The 710-nt window shown below is 34.4% G+C and overlaps 1 protein-coding gene across 1 annotated transcript in view; it reads left to right on the plus strand.

Annotated features, from left to right (window-relative positions):
* LOC107703288 (diacylglycerol kinase zeta-like) overlaps positions 1–710 on the plus strand; it is a 96170-nt gene that overhangs the window by 74496 nt on the left and 20964 nt on the right. The window lies entirely within an intron of this gene.

The raw sequence follows: 710 nt of genomic DNA on the forward strand, positions 1-710 counted from the left end.
ACATGGTTTTGCGCAGCTTGTCAGTGAACAACGGCTCTGTGTAGTTAATGCTGCTCAATGTGAAAGCACGCACGCGATGGAGATTTACCGCTGATTACAGAACCGGCTTTACTGATAAGATGCGCGTTAAATATCGCATGCGATTTATCGTGCAGCCCTATTGATAATATATGTATTTTATTATCAATAATATGAAGTATCTCAGAATAACTTCATTAGTTGTTTATACTTGCTGTACAACAACACAACTAATGTGTGTATATCTGTTTTATAACAGTTTCGATTGTAGCTCATCCAGTCAGAGTCAGTACTAAGTACCTTCTTACTGCATTAATTTTACTGTTTTGAGTCTTTTGTTTTTAGCTCAAATGCTAGATTTTTAATTTATAATAAATAATCATTATTATAATGTAATAATAATGTATAATCACATATTTTATTCTGCATTCTGAATAAAAATAGAAAATCAAATAAGTTGAGGTTCCCTTTTAATTGTAAAGTATTGCATTCACTCCCCTCTGTACGTGTAAAAGATGTGTAAATATGCTCATCTGTGTGCTTGAGTCTGTGTTGGTTTATTTGCAACTTCAGTTGTGGCCACCAGCCATTTTTTGTGAAAAGTATGACATCTCATTTACTCTGCAGAAATGCATTTTGCATTTTCCTTGCACTGTGTGTGTGTGTGTGTGTGTGTGTGTGTGTGTGTGTGT

This window comes from Sinocyclocheilus anshuiensis, unplaced genomic scaffold, assembly GCF_001515605.1.
Source record: "Sinocyclocheilus anshuiensis isolate Anshui unplaced genomic scaffold, SAMN03320099.WGS_v1.1 scaffold947, whole genome shotgun sequence".
Lineage (NCBI taxonomy): Eukaryota > Metazoa > Chordata > Actinopteri > Cypriniformes > Cyprinidae > Sinocyclocheilus > Sinocyclocheilus anshuiensis.